Source organism: Gigantopelta aegis, chromosome 2 (genome assembly GCF_016097555.1).
Source record: "Gigantopelta aegis isolate Gae_Host chromosome 2, Gae_host_genome, whole genome shotgun sequence".
In the NCBI taxonomy this organism is placed as follows: Eukaryota; Metazoa; Mollusca; class Gastropoda; order Neomphalida; family Peltospiridae; genus Gigantopelta; species Gigantopelta aegis.
The window spans coordinates 43,133,091-43,149,834 of NC_054700.1; the positions used below are offsets into that span (position 1 = coordinate 43,133,091).

Sequence of the window (16,744 nt, forward strand, 5' to 3'; positions counted from 1 at the left end):
ATAAAGTAAACAAATGATCATATCTAAAGATTCCTTTCATATTTTAATAATAATCTTTACATATGACACAACACCAACAACAATAACTTACTTTAAGTTTGTTCAAGAATGGTCTCCCATACTCCATACAATGCAATGGAAAATGGTCATCTTCATACACAATAAAATTCCATTCTTTTTTGTCAGTATATAAACTTTAGATACACACTACTTTGAAGAACTGTTTTAAATTTACTTTTCTGCTACAACAGGTCAAACAAGCTTTCAAATACATTGTATTTCAGAGACTATATAAAACTTTTTTACCTTCAACATAACAGTGTATAACTTCTATATATACCACAACTTGTAAACAACTGTAAAACATATAGATCCACTTACAGAATACACATAAAAAAACAATCTGTAGAATTCTTTACATAGTAAAATTATCTCGCTATTTTGGTATCACTTTTCAGACACAGAAAAAAAGAAAGAAGAAGAAAAAGGAAATTACTTTTCTCAACACGAAGATAAGATGAAAGACGTCTGCTATCTATCTATAGTCTGTTCCATCCTCCTACAAAAATGTTTCTTGTAAATAATTTCAGTTTTGTTTCCCATAAGAAAAAAAGTAAAAGTGTTATGGAAATAAATAAAAAAAACTATTTTTGTGTCTAATTTAGAAAACAATTGGCTCAGAAATAAACAACTTGTAGTAAATTCCATGGTTTGAAAAAAGGTATTCCCCGTGGGACATACTATAGTGCTACCTAAGCTGTCGACTATCTTGTTTACTGCACCGTCAGATCGTGTTACTACCTGACTGGATTCTCAGACTTTAACAGACAGCCAGTTCAAAAGGATGGAGTTTTCAAACATGTCCGATCAACGCCTGCCAATCATTCCGCGGTCATGATTAATACTTTCCAAATCTTCTCTAAATATTTCTACTGCTAATATAATTATTTAGGGTTTCTTTATTGCTTATTATCTAGGCATTAGTTTCTGCTGAGGAGAAGTAAAATCGAGTTAGAGGTACTTATTTTGTTTACTGTTGTGGAAAAAAAACCCACATAGAAAAAGTTTAGCAGATGAACAGACTTAGAGAATACTTGGCTCCATGGGTGTTCAATTTAGACTGGTTTGACTGTAAATGATGTTTAGTATAGGACAGAAAAAGTTACCATAAAGTTTTTGTTTAATGACACAACTAGAGCACATTGATATATTAATCATCGGCTATTGGATATCAAACATTTGGTAATTTTGACATATATAGTCTTAGAGAGGAAAACCGCTACATTTTTCTATTAGTAGCAAGGAATCTTTTATATGCACAGACAGGATAGCACATATCATGGCCTTTGATATACCAGTAATGGTGCACTGGCTGGAATGAAAAACAGCCCTGACAGGGATTGATCCCAAACCAACCGTGCATTAAGCAAGCAATTTACCAGTGGGCTATGTCCCACACCCCCTCTATAAGACAGAAAGACATTAGTAAAGCTTGAACTATACTGGTAATATGTAGAAAGGTGGGTTTTTGTAACTCATAGGTTTCCAAATCAATGCTGATATAGCATTAGTGATGTTTATGGCATTCTCCCAGTAATACCCTATCTATTAGAAACCGGCACACTGTATGAAGTGATTAATACTGAGTGATCTAGGCCATTAACTCCATCTCAAGTTGTGGAATACAGAAAGGTCTTTTTATTGGTGGAATAAATCCATCTCGATGTGGCCATGATCCCAGGCTGATCACTTACCATGTGTTTTCCGTCTGTCTGCGAGACGAGCTTACTGAAGATTTCTTGCTGCTAATTGAAAATGAGTACATGTACTTCATAGGTAGCCATAATTTAGGCATTATGTACAGCATCATTTCCCGCACCATTATCCATTGTTTCATTTTAAGTTGATTTTTTCCATGTTTATATCAAAATTAACATTCAAGGACTATTTGGTTATAATAATATGGTTATTCTGACATTTGGTTAAGAAAAAGAAAGAGGAAGAGAGAGAAAAAAAAGAGAGAAACAGAGAGAAATAAAATAAAAGACAGAGACAAAGAGAAAAGAGAAATATGTGTACAATGAAAGAGAAAGAGACAGACTGAGAAAGAGAGAGAGAGAGAGAGAGAGGGAGATAGAAAGACATGGAGAGAGAGAATGTGAGAGAGGGAAGGAGAAATAGAAAAAGAGGGAGGGAGATATATGAGAAAGAGAAAGACACACAGAGAGAGACTTGGATGGAGGAAACCTGCTGCCACTATATAAGCTACTCCTATTGATAAAAAAAATACAAGTTTGTTTTGTTTAACAACACCACTAGAGTACATTGATTTATTAATCATCGGCTATTGGATGTCAAACATTTGGTAATTCTGACACGAATGTATCAGATGTGGTTCGATCCTGCAACGCAAGCACCTCAACAGAGCACTCAACTGATTGAGCTACTAAATCCCACCCCTCCTATTGATAAATGGTGAATTGGGGGGGGGGGGGGGGGGGGGGGAGGCTGCAATCCATCACACATTAAGCAAGTACTACTCTTCCATTGAGCTACAAACAGCCCCCATGTTCCAGATAATTAAAATAAAACCACTCAGACTGAAAAATGGATTTTGAAAAAGATAACTGTTCAAGGACAAATATTTTTAAATAATTAAGAAGGAACTGATTAGAAACCACGTGGTCTTATAGAAATTTCTGGGTTTTTTTTTTTTAGCTTAATAATTTAATCCTTAATATTTTAAGAATTGTTTTGTTCACATATTTCATGTTTAATGGACAAAGCTTTAAAAATTCTTATAAATGACTTTTCAATAAACAAAATGGTGTGTGTGTGCGCGCGCGTATGTGTGTGTGCATATGTGTGTGTGTGTGTGTGTGCGTGTGTGTGTGTGTGTGTGTGTGTGTTTTCCTTTCATTGTCCTGAAATAACACTGCACACTCATATAACACCCCCAAATGGACAGTAATTCATCAATAATTGACAATTTACTATGCTAATTTTTATTATTTTCCTACAATATATTAACATTATATACAGTATGATAAATCATTCTGTCATCATCAGGCCCTTGTTAAACCAGTTACGATTGATCCTGAGTTATGAAGTGTTTCCACCACCAGTCTAAACATAAAAGACGGGACCCTCCCAGGGGCTATAACCAGTCAGATTAATGAGAAATTTGTTCAGTTTCACAAACAGCCGGCTCCCTGTGAGACCATTCAATAGAAACAACTTAGCAGAAGTGTCAGAACAAAATGACTTCCTAGCCAGATGTACTCAAACACAAGAGAAAAAACAGGCCAAATTCACTAAACTGTCACAATCAGCATTTCTGCCAGAGGGTATGGAGGGTAAAATTACGTACCCTGTAATCTTGGAAATCAATGTATATATTATCATAAATTGTCATATGAGAACTTCTGTTTACAATTTGTCAAAGAACATGAAATGCCTTTCACCACTTATAGTCGGTTGTGGTTTTATTACATACATGTACCCTCAAAAATACAGAACTTCACATACGTTGTTTTCGCTTCTTATTTATTGCACAAGTTTATTTTACGCAAGAATATATACCATGAGACCGTGTAGCGGTAAAGTGGTATGTTCTTTCGCAAAATAAATGGGTGCAATAAATAGGAAGTGAAAACAACATATGTGAAGTTCTGTATTTATTACATACCTTCTTTTATGTTTTACAAAAACGGTTTTTAATTTAACATCATAACAACACTTCGTTAAATCTATGATCAAAACTCCTTTCATGGATTCATTTAACGTTAAGAATCTTACTCTGCGGCAGCTTTGTGTAATGTTTCAAATACGATATGACGTCATTTGTAAATCATAAGCGCTAACTGCTGTAAAAAGAAAAAGGGAATTCCCCATTTAAAAGTTGCGGTCCAGGTTGCACATATGTGCGATACAAAATAAATTTATTACACGGTTTCAGAATGCCTTTATCACTATAGTAAGATTGAATAGGTATGTAATAATTTATTTTCTGGCAGAAAGCCCGACAATTTAACCTTGCGATCTTGCAGTGCAAATGAATGAATGAATGTTTAACAACACCCCAGCACATAAATACACATCAGCTATTACCCGGTAGGTATCAAACAAAAGTAAATATATGAATAAAATTTATTTACATTAAAAATTATATCATTATGTACAATACAGTGTAAAGAGCTCAAGGAAAAAATAAATTACAATACAAATGTCAAGATTGGTATATTTTAAAATTTTGTATAGAATTCAAAATCTTTTTACAATTTTACAATTATTTCTGGGTGGAATTTGTTGCCAATATATGATTACACTCCACTATAATGTGGCGCACTATCAGAGTTCACTGGCAGTTGAGGACGATGATCCATTTTTAAAATAAATAAATGCATTAAAAGTGTAATGCAAAAAACCCTTTCATATTCATATATATATTTTTTAATATTTTATTTATTTTAACACATAATATTATTATCGACACATTGAGACATTTTTCAATATAAAAATCTACGTTGGGACCAAAAAATATATCGACACAAACGTTATATTGACTCAAACGTATCGACTCAACCGAAATAAAAACATGATAGTTAATATACGTTTTGGCCGGGATCAGACAGTCATATCGACACAAGCGATATATCAACTCAAGCAAGTTCGACACAACGGTGTTCGACTGTACTCTTAAATTAAATTATTCATATTAGCATTACTACTAAACAGCTATATACAGTTGCAAATGAATCACTATGCATTTTTACATGGATTACAATTAATATTGTGAGTAAAATGATGTCTCGAATTTTTTTTTTCGAATTCAAAGATTTGCTCCAACACTGGTGGGAGGGGGAGAGAAGGCAGTTGACTTATGATAGCCAGACTTAATGTCTCATCCATAGAATACAATGGTGTATTTATTAATTCCCTCAATGATTATTGCTGGTCAATGATAAAACAATGTGCTGATGGGTTATTAATCATTCCTCTGTTTTTATTGCTTTTCTATTTCACTCTGTGCGAGTTTCAAGGGAGTGTTTAAGGTTTTAAGAAAAATAATGTTTCTTACTGGTATTTAGTATTTGTTTGATAACACCACAAGAGAACTGATTATCATTATGCAATTGGATGTCAAACATTTGGTAATTCTGACAAAATTGTCAAAGAAAACCTACTACAGTGCTAGTTTTTCATTAGATGCAAGGGATCTTTTATATGCATTTTCCCCACAGATAGGACAGCACGCACCACTGCCTTGTATATATACATGAGCAAACGGTTGGGACAGGAAAAACTCAGAGAATGTGTTTGATCATACAACCCAAGCCTCTCACACAAGCAAGATCCCACATTCATTTCATTTCAACTTATTTTCATGCTTCTATCCAATTAAGGTTCAAGCCCGCTGTCCTGGGCACACACCTCAGCTATCTGGGCTGTCTGTCCAGGACAGTGGGTTAGTTGTTAGTTGGTTAGTGAGAGAGAGAAGAGGGTGTAGTGGCCTTACACCTACCCATTGAGCTCTTACAAACTCTCTCTGGGTTGGAGCTGGTACCGGGGTATGAACCCTGTACCTACCAGCCTGTAGTCCACTGCGCCATCGAGGCCGGTAAGATCCCACAGACAGGACAGCACATATTGATATTCCAATGATCAACTATAATCGACAGTTGATCAGTAGGGCTCTACCTATGTGTTGATCAATTATAAAAATCAATAATCGATACTCGCAGAAAATGTCAATTGCGACTGTTCCTACAGGATCATCTGATTGATCCTTCTCAGTAGACCCATTTGCAGTTTGGGCTATTTTCCATTCCAACCAGTGGTCCACAACTGGTTCATCAATGGTCGTGGTATGTGCTGTCCTGTCTGTGGGAAAGTGCATATAAAAGACCCCTTGCTGCTTATTGGAAAGAGTAGCCTATGTGGCGGTAGAGGGTTTCCCTAAAGAAATATGTCAGAATGATCATATGTTTGACGTCCAATAGCCGATGATAAGATAAAAATTAATATGCTCTAGAGGGGTCGTTAAATAAAACAAACTTTACTCTTTTTTTTTGTTCCAACAGTTTACTTGATGGAATATGCTGGGTTTGCAGGTGGCAATATTTCAAAATCTTAGGTAACCAGAAGTCAGTTCACATGAGTTTTACTTAGGTAACCGATTGTTTGGGTATGTGAATATAGTTTTCATAACCGATGAGTTAGGCCTACCTAATCCTAAAACACTTTAATTATGATTCTGTGCTACATTGGTGGTTCAAAAACAAACTGATTTTCACTTTCATTACTGATATATAGTACTTTTAATTTTAGAATGTAATTGTTCACCACCTAACCGTTTGGCAGTTTTCATGATATTAAAGTTGCGTAACCGACACGCAAACAGAAAGACGATTCTTCTGAAATATTGTGCCCTGGGTTTGTGCTGGTTTCATTTATGTGTAGTGGACCCATTGGGCTATTTCTCGCTCCAGCCAGTGCACCACGACTGGTATATTTAACGCCATGACATGTGTTATCCTGTCTGTGGGATGGAGCATATAAAAGATCCCTTGCTGCTAACTGAAGTGAAGTGGCGACAGTGGGTTTCCTCTCTCAATATCTATGTGGTCCTTAATCATATGTCCGATGCCATATAACAGTAAATAAAATGTGTTGAATGCGTCGTTAAATAAAACATTTCCTTCTTTTTCATTTGTATGTAAAAAAAAAACCAGTCTATCCCAGAGAAGAGAAAGTGGAGGTGGATAGGACATACACTCAGGAAACCTACAGAAACCATCACCTGTCAAGCCATCACATAGAACCCCCCAGGGAAGAGATGAAGAGGCAGGCAACAGAACACCTGGCAAAGACATGGGGGGGGGGGGGGGAGGGGGGAACAAAGGAGATGGGTTACACCTGGAGAGAGATAGAAAAGATGGCCACAGACAGACAACAGTGGCGTTCCTTAGTCGATGACCTATGCTCCCAGCGAGCAAATGGGCATAAGTAAGTAAGTAATTAATCCCAGTTGACACATCAATAGGTGCATGTTTCTACTAGTTCAAATCCTTCTTGAGTTCTATAAATCTAACTGACTGAATAACTGAAAGTTGATCGCTTGGTGCAAACTGATTATAACCAATCACTGATGATGAAATTCTGATTTCCAAAATAATCTGTCATGAACTGTCCTGTCCCACGCAACTAAACTAAATATCTGTTTTCTACAAACAGTCAATTAGTTCAACTTCTAAATATTTGATGATAAATGTACACCTCATCAAACGTTAAGCACCATCCATTATTATTTTTCACTGTAGTGAATAAATACAGACTAATAGATTTTTTTTTTTTTTTTAATTATTTGTTTTGAAATAAAAGTGAACAATTAAATATGGAAGCAAGTAAAGTTGGGCTATTTTCAAATGCTACCTAAAGAAATCAGTAAAACAAAATATTGAAATTTTAACACAAATAGAGCAAAAAAGTATTTGTTTTATGACACCTCAGCACATTTTAAACTACTGCTGTTTGGTGTCTAACACACTGCTACTTTGACACTTGGTCAACATAGAGGAAACCTGTATGTACTTTGCCATAGACAGGACAGTACATACCATTGCCTTTGGTTGGGATGGGTTTTTTTCAGGAGTAGTCTATATGGTGATAGTAGATTTTCTCTCTCTCTCTCTCTCTCTCTCTCTCTCTCTCTCTCTCTCTCTCTCTCTGCCTCTTTCTCTCTCTTTCTCTCTCCCCCAAATGTCAAAATAACCATATTGGTAGACACTAAATAGTCCTTGTATCTTAATTGAATATACACATGGAAAATCATGTTAAAATGAATCAATCAATAATGATTGGAACAATGGTGCTGTTCAAGATGCCTTAGAATATAGGCAACTGTGACCAATACATATGCATGTACACTGCTACCTAGTGATTACTGGTTTTCAATTACCCACCATAAATCATCTGTAAGCTCTTGTATACAGACAGACAGCACATGGTAAGTTTAGCGACAAGCCCTGCAATTAAGAAAATGTGCACGGCAAAAAACATGCCAAGGGAAAAAAAAAATCTAATATAGTTCACAGCAAGAAAAGAATTAAAATCTCCACGGCATTGCCGATTGCTGTGGGCAATGACAGGGATTGAAGTGATCAGTTATGGACCATGGCCATATAGAGATGGATTTATTCCACCAACAAAAAGACCTTTCTCTCGTTTTGACTTAGGGTTTTGTGTTTTATGTGCACATTCAGAACAAGCTGTTACAGCACATACCTGTCATGGGCACAAGTGGTGGCTCACACCAACTCTTCCGTACATGATAGAAAAGGGGCGGGGTTAGGGAGAAGGTGGGATTGCATGCACTTGCGGGTGCAAGGGAGCACAGGCAACTTGACCATGGTCGATAATGGGCGGGATGGTGATTTGGTACTATGGATTTTGCAATAAGTTCCTGTGGGAATTATGAGCCAAATAAAAGAATGCTTTCTCTCTTTCTGTATTAAACATTAAATAGCCGTAATTGGGATGAGGAAAAAAACCCCTCACATCTCATCTCATAACACCTAGGGCGAGCACTCTATCACTGAACTACATCGTGCCCGGATGCACTTAATACAAACACTTTTCACTAACCTGATATACCACACGATCAAACATTCCATCCCAGTAAAACGAGTCTTCACTGTCAGTTGATGTACCACTTTGCTGATCGATGTCCTTCAATCGTTTTTTCACCCTGTCCATTGATTTTCGCAAAATGTGGGCCATTTTTTATCTACTGATGTCTCAACAATCTGTGACACAATCTCACACTTTCAACAAAATGAAAACACCAAAAAAAAACATCTACATCTTCGAATTTTTTGTTTCACAAATAACTAAAGGATCAGACAAAAGTTTACTAACTTACAAGGTCCTCTCCTGGTCTTCCAGTTCTTGTTTTGTTGCTGTTCTTGTTCTTATGCAGTTATGTAACAATGTGCCACCAATCTACTGTGATACAACCAGTTGCATAACTTTGTTTGTTTTATCAAACAGTTATAGACATGAGGGGAAATCTGCCTGTTATAAACTTAATACAATTATCATGATTTATGTCTCAATAAGAGTGTGAGACATGTTATTATCAGCACAGGTATTTTACATGATAATGTCCTTGTTGTATTTACCAGTTTCATCTTAATTGGGGTTTTTTTTGGGAAAACTTACTATTGGAATTCTGAAATTCTGAATCCTGAAATTCCTCTTACTACACTGTTTCTAAAATCTTTTCCACTGCAATATTCCTGAAATTCCTCCTACTGCAAAGTTCTAGAATTTCCTTTTATTCAATTGCTATTGGAAGTTCTTCATACTGGACTGTTCCTGGAATTTTGGGTACTGGACTGTTCCTGAAATTCTTTATACTGGACTGTTACTGGACTGTTCCTGAAATTCTTTATACTGGATGGTTACATAATTTCTTTCTACTGGACTGTTTGTGAAATTCTTCCCACTACACTGTAAAATTATTTCTACTACAACTTCTGCAAGTTCTTTCTACGAAAATCTTTCTTGGAAATTTTCTTATTACAATACCACATTGTTCCTGAAATTTTTCACACTGCAATATTTATGATATTATTCTTGACATTCATTTTTACTTACTAGCCATTGTTGTAATTCCTGTTACTGCAATATTCCTAACATCCTTGTTCCTGTAGTATTACTAAAATTGTTCTTACTGCAATACACCTGAAATTCTGTTCCTAACTTCTTTTTCTACTACTAAACTCTATTCTTCGCATTCTTCTCAGTCACGTTCTTCCTAATGCACTTTTCCCAAATGGAGCAAAACATTTAAAAACCTCAATCGATCAATACCTCACAGTTAACCCTTCCACGTTCTTCCGTTAACTGACTGACCACTGGTTTGTCACTGACCCATGACAACAATGACTCCCATCAGAATAATGTTCACCGTAATATCACTACAGCAGAAATAAACTTCCTCCTCGATAGAAAACTGTAATTCGCGGTGATTCATTATCAATATAAGCAAATTCCATGACAATTACATCAGTGCAGCCGTACAGTGAAAAACGTTTTGACGAAACAACAAGACAAGTTGATCAGATCAATAGAAGATATGGAAGTCACAGTGTTCCAGTACCTTCTCAGACATCTCACAGTCTGCTGGAGTGGAAATCAAAACTTCCAACGATGCCGATCCAACTGGAGGTTTTTAAAGAGATATTTAGTGTCACCAAGACCTTATTGATGGGATTATACTGCATCATCTAATGACTGTCTAGGTCCAGAAATATCAAGTATAATGCTAATCCTATTTGGTGACAGAAAACAGGGTTTATATGAAGGTAAATCGGTTCGTGAGACCATGTTATCGACAAAAAAAAGAGCAAAACATTTGGCGTCAAGATGAAACAAACTTTTGAATGCAACAAAAAAAAGAGTAACCATGCATCAATTGTTATCAAACAGATGTTACCATTTTTTATCACCAAGTAATCATTTGTTATTACAAACAATCATAGGTAACAAATTTTCATTATAAATATTATTTTTTCATCACACGAAGTAACATTCATCAAATAGAAGTAACCATTTTTCAACAAACTGTAGTAACCATTCATCACACAGAAGTAACCATTCAGCACATAGAAGTAACCATTTTTCATCAAATTCAAGTAATCATTCATCACACAGAACTATCATTTCCCATCACATATTCAAGAGGTTGTTTTTGAAATATTAGTGTATAAAAAAGCTGTTGATTTATCCTTTTTCCAGATAGCATGAAAGCAAATCAATTTTCTGTAACAGTTGCAGTTGAACCTTTAAACGATGCCATATAACCAACTGTAAATGAAATGTGTTGAGTGCGTCGTTAATTAAACCATTTCCTTGAACCTTCAAATGTCCACATATGGCACTGTACACACTGTTGAACCAAACACTAAGCTTCTTTTCTGTCCTGGACAGATCTGGCGCAAATGAAAACTTGTGCCCAGGATGGACGTGCCTGAACCTTCAATGGATATGGGCACGTTAATACAGTTTTTCCTCCTTTCTAAGATTCTTATTTTCGCCTGTATATAATCACACACTACAGAAAATCTTAAATGAACGAACCGCACATATATCTAGGAATTGACTGTGTGTCCTATATACATCCACAATATCTAGGAACTGACCATGTGTCCTGTATATATGAAATATGCAGAATGTCAGGCTACTGACTGTATAATCAGCTTAGCCAATTAATACTAAACAAGACCAATAAAGTCATTCGGAGTCAGGTTTTAGAGCACATTATGTACATACATGAACCTGTTTTAGAACACATTATCTATACATGAATTTATTGGGGAACACATTATCTATACATGAACCTATTAATAAGCACTAGGAACCAGCAAGCTTCTGAATCCAATTAAATAGCTTGCAGATGACAAATACTATTTTCTAAATACCTACTGACAAATCCATCACTTGGGGATTCAGACGGAAGTGTATTGGGTTGTGCATTCTTGTTGAAGAATGAAGAATGGTAACGGCACTGATATCATTCATACTTTTTTATCTTATTTTTAGCTGCTTTTCTTGGCACAAAGTGATATTAAAAAACGCCATCATATTGTTAGTACATTGTACATTAAACCTGAGTCACATTAAAGTGAAAGACCGTAGTTTGTTAACACTGCTGTCTATTTTTTACTATTGGAGCATTTTTTGATAATTGAAATCCAGCATGATTTAGATTTTATTGTTTAGAATATCCATTCCAGTACATCAGAAGTGCTTCCAGTCGTTCTGGTGTTTCTAATACCATACATATAAAAATGCATTTTTTTTCTTCATATTTTTACAAATGCACAGACCTCTGAGAAGTAAAGGTTATGGAGATGAGCTCTAGTCTATTTTTATGAATATTTCCTCATTTCAACATCACAGACTCTTGTTTCACTTTATTTTAACTTGATCCAAATGTGTTACAGGTCTGTAGATTAACCAAACTTAGTGTTCATTTGCACAGGTTCAAAGTCGAGTCTGTGACTTTAACAATGACACATGGGCGAGACGTAGCCCAGTGGTAATTCACAAGCATGATACGAGGTCAGTTTGAGATCAATCCCCGTTGGTGGGCCCATTGGGCTATTTCTCATTTCAGCACGACTAGTATATCACGCTGTGGTATATACCGTATTTGACCGGAAATAAGCCCATGTCTTTGAATAAGCCCCCCTCCGTTTTGATAGCATTTAAGAAATTAGGCCCTCATTCCTAAATAAGCCCACCTCCAACTTCGTCACCTTATAAATAACATGAAATTGCAAGTTTGCTCAAAGTTCATTTACCTCCTGCAGATAATTAAACACAAATGTAACACAATATTTTACCACCAGTGAGATTTAGCAGTCTAACAATAACAGTGTGTAACATTGTTTTCAATTTCATGCCTGCAGTATTTCTCTGAAGTATCCAAGCCCAAGTATGAACTAAAAACCAATGTCTATTTTTACCACAACACTGGGTCCGCAGTTAATGCTAATTAAGCAAATACCTTATTCTGATTGGCTAAGAACAATGACCTTAGATTGATAATTCTTTGTAGTGTATGCTGGCTGCCTGTGTCAGAAACGTGTATACGCTACTGAGTTTGTTGTTAATTGCTGTTGTTTTAAGTCTTCTCAGCATTAAATTTTGGATGTAAATAAACAGCACTGGTAAGTAATTGTAACATAGAAGGTGTGTTTCTGATAATTAGATACTAGTAAAAAAAACACAATTTAATTAATAAACAATTATTATTTATTATTAACAAATTAATGGAACACTAATTAATAGATGTGCTACTGAACGTTTTTTGTTTTCTTCTTAGTTCATTTAAGTATTATTTATTTTAATTATTATTATTAAAAAAAAATTCAATAAAACTGGCCCCTTGTCTGGGAATAAGCCCACCCCATGCTAAGCTCACAATGAGTTGTCTTGGCCCCCTGGGCTTATTTCCGGTCAAATACGGTACTGTCCTGTCTGTAGGATGGTGCATATAAAAGAACCCTTGCTGCTAATCGAACAGAGTAGCCCATGAAATGGAGACAGCTGGTTTCCTCTTTCGATATCTGTGTCTCGAATACTATTTCTAGCCAGTGCACTATGACTGGTATATCAAAGGATATGGTATGTGCTATCCTGTCTGTAGGATGTTGCATATAAACGATTCCTTGCTACTAATGGGAAAAAAGTAGCTGGTTTTCTCTCTAAGATTATGTCATAATTACCAGTGTTTAACATTCAGTAGCCAATGATTGATAAATCAATGTGCTCTAGTGGTGTCGTTAAACAAAACAAACTATTTATTATTAATGCTAATACTATATGTATTTCCATTGGCAGCGAACAGGAAAATGTCAATGTTGACTAGTATAGATTCATGACCACTTACTACACTTAATATTCTCATGTAAACTTTATGGCAATTTTTTTTCTCTCTCTAGATTAATAAATATTAACTGAATCATGTAGAGCAAAGCATCATCTAGTTCTCTTGCATGACCTTTGAGTATGTTTAATTATGTATGATAAAGATAGATGTATTCATAACAAGACACTTCATCTGCATAGTTTCTGAATAAATTCTCTATGATAAGAGATGGGGGGAAAAAGGCAAAACCAGAGTCGTACCTATTAGGAAGTTTTTCTCACCCCCTAAAATACAAGGGAACAATGCGCTTTTAGTATGGAAGTGACCTTTTTGCATAGCTGTGAAAAGAGTTTTTGTTTTTGGTGTTGTTTAACAACACCACTAGAGCACACTGATTTATTCATCATCTGCTACTGGATGTCAATACTTGATAATTTTGACATTAAGTTAAAGTTTGCTTTGTTTAACAACACCACTAGAGCATATTGATTTATTAATCATCAGCTATTGGTAATTCTGATGTATAGTCTTAGAGAGGAAACTCGATACATTTTTCTATTAGTAGTAAGGGATCTTTTATATGCACTATCCCACAGACAGGATAGCATATACCAAGGCCGTTAATATACTAGTCATAGTGCTCTGGAGGAAATAAAAAATGGCCCAATTAGCCCACCAACAGGGATCGATCCTAGACTGACCACACATCAGGTGAGCTCTTATCACTGGCTACGTCCCACCCCAATTTTGACACAAAGTCTTCAGAAGCTAACAAAGTTTTCCATTTAATTCCATTAGCATCAAGGGATCTTTAATATGTGTATTTCCCCACAGACAGAACAACACATACCACGGCCTTCAATATACAAGCCATAGGACATTGGTTGGAATGGAAAAACAACAATCAGAGAAAGGGTCCAATGAGGGGCTTCAATCCCACATGCTAAGCACCTTAGATGAGCACTCCACCAACACAGCTAGAATCCACCCCACCTCTGTCTAGCTGATAAAGATCCCTAATTACTGTGCCCTGATTGTTTTACTGTCCTTTCTTAAATAGCTATTCCAGGCTACCTTAATTAAAACATTACTAAAAACATTCAAAGGAAATCAAGGAAAGGAAAGGAAATGTTTTATTTAATGATGCACTCAACACATTTTATTTACTGTAAAATGTGTTGAGTGCATCATTAAATAAAATATTTCCTTTCCTTTCCTTGATTTCCTTTGAATGTTTTTAGTAATGTTTTAATTCAGGTAGCCTCAAAGACAATAATATAACACTTCCAGATCTTTAATGACATTATTAAAAAAGTTAAAAATTGTTGTTGTTTGTTTTAATTAAATTACACAAAAAGATGGCAACATATACCATGGACTTTAATATACAAGCTGAAAATACACAAACCTGGACCACTGCAGGCATCAGTCTTGTGATACAGAGTTTTATATTTCATACAGAAAATATACACAACTTCACACACATTTTTTTCGCGTCCTATTTATTACACGACTTTATTGTGTACATGAATATATACTCTTCAAAAAAAGAAACGCAAAAGGGTACAAATGGGTTATAACTCCGATTTTATGTTTCCTACCGGTTCATGCTTTGTGAATATAAGGTCATTGCATGTCCCAAACACATTCCCACGGTTACATTCGATAAAACGCAGCTACTGTACAATAAAGTTCCAAAATGTGAATATTCGCAAAAACGCAGCCACGTGCAAACCATGTCACCACTGCACGTGCGTTGTCTGCACGTGCAACATGAACACCGACAGTATAAAAGTGCAGGGTGTTCGCTTGCCTGGCCTCTGTATCTGGCCGACAGTTGACAATCCAGGACATGCCACGTCTCAATGAACCGCAGAGAAACAATGCCATCGGCCGACTAGACGCAGGCGAATCCAGAACGGCCGTTGCCACGGCATTCCATGTGTCCCCAAGCACCATCTCCAGACTGTGGGACCGTTACCAGCAACATGGATCAACACGTGACCTCCCTAGATTCGGTCGACCACGGGTCACTACCCCCGGGCAGGACCGCTACATCCGGGTACGCCACCTTCGGGAACGATTGACTACTGCCACCTCCACAGCCGCAGCAATACCAGGTTTGCGCAGGATATCCGACCAGACCGTACGGAACCGCCTACGTGAGGTAGGAATTCGTGCCAGACGTCCAGTTCGAGGTGTCATCTTAACACCACAACACCGTCGACTCCGACTGCAGTGGTGCCAGATTCATCGACAATGGCCTCAACTGCGATGGAGACAGGTGTGGTTCAGTGACGAGTCCCGATTTCTGCTCCGACGTCATGATGGAAGATGTCGCGTGTATAGGCGTCGTGGTGAACGTTATGCGGCAAACTGCGTGCAGGAAGTGGACAGATTCGGCGGGGGTAGTGTGGGCAGCCATCTCACACACTGGCAGAACTGACCTGGTCCACGTGCAGGGCAACCTGAATGCACAGGGCTACATTGACCAGATCCTCCGGCCACACATCGTTCCAGTTATGGCCAACGCCAACGCAGTGTTCCAACATGACAACGCCAGGCCTCACACAGCACGTCTCACAACGGCTTTCCTACAGAACAACAACATTAATGTCCTTCCTTGGCCATCGATATCACCGGATTTGAACCCAATTAAGCATCTATGGGACGAGTTGGACCGACGCCTCCGACAGCGACAACCACAGCCCCAGACCCTGCCCGAGCTGGCAGCAGCCTTGCAGGCCGAGTGGGCCACCATCCCCCGGGACGTCATCCGTACTCTGGTTGCTTCAATGGGCAGGCGGTGCCAGGCAGTTGTCAACACACGCGGAGGCCACACCCGGTATTGACTCCAGATGACCTTGACCTTGGTGGCGTGTCCTATCACTTACTCACAATGGACTAGAGTGAATTGTGAACAATCCTGCAACATTTGGTAATTATCGGACTCACCATTCAATAATTAAATCAATTCTCCAAATGTTACGACAATGTGGTTTTGCGTTTCTTCTTTTGAAGAGTATATACTGTGAGACCGCATATTATTACTGAATGGGTGTGTAATAAAGTCTTGTATTGCACACTTGATGATGACACTGTATCAAAAAAATTCAATTAATCACTTCTGTTTCTTCCCTTGGGTCATAACTATGATGAATAAAACATTTCAACAATAGATCAAAGACACTTGTGAATTCTGTAGATGCTTCGTGGAAAGGAAAGGATTTTTTATTATTTAATGGCACACATTTTAAATTATGTTCTTATAGTCTAGAGCATGAGAATAAACTCCCTGCCATC

The 16,744-nt window shown here is 37.0% G+C and overlaps 1 protein-coding gene and 1 long non-coding RNA gene across 4 annotated transcripts in view; one reads left to right on the top strand and one right to left on the bottom strand.

Moving 5' to 3' along the window:
- Window positions 1–647, top strand: part of LOC121385940 — a 31,733-nt gene extending 31,086 nt beyond the window's left edge. Inside the window, exon 4 of the long non-coding RNA XR_005959585.1 lies at window positions 459–647. This is a non-coding gene — a long non-coding RNA (uncharacterized LOC121385940). The remainder of the gene's footprint in view (window positions 1–458) is intronic.
- The window catches only part of LOC121385914 (multiple C2 and transmembrane domain-containing protein 1-like), a 158,142-nt gene that overhangs the window by 124,285 nt on the left and 17,113 nt on the right, over window positions 1–16,744 (bottom strand). The window lies entirely within an intron of this gene.